The sequence below is a fragment of the Eucalyptus grandis genome, chromosome 10 (assembly GCF_016545825.1).
Source record: "Eucalyptus grandis isolate ANBG69807.140 chromosome 10, ASM1654582v1, whole genome shotgun sequence".
In the NCBI taxonomy this organism is placed as follows: Eukaryota; Viridiplantae; Streptophyta; class Magnoliopsida; order Myrtales; family Myrtaceae; genus Eucalyptus; species Eucalyptus grandis.
Window position 1 is genome coordinate 1959201 of NC_052621.1, and position 335 is coordinate 1959535.

The following is a 335-nucleotide window of genomic DNA, read 5'->3' on the forward strand; positions in this document are numbered from 1 at the left end:
GCCACACGATGATAGCACGTTGGCTGCTCGTCATATATATAATGGTGTAGATTTTTGTCAAAATTAATAATAGATCTAAATTTTAACTCATATTTGATGAGTTTGATAGTTATATGGATTAGTTATATTCAATAAAAGATTTTGTAAGATTTGTGAAATTATTTCCAACTTTTCTAAAAGTTAAAGCTATTAAATGAGTGCGTGGTCTATTATTTAAATATTTTAATAGATTTAAACCTAATTCTATGGGTCATAAATGGATATAATATAAATGTTAATGGGTTCATAACTTATTTAGATCTGATTCACTTATATGACTCTCTTCACTTTTCCTC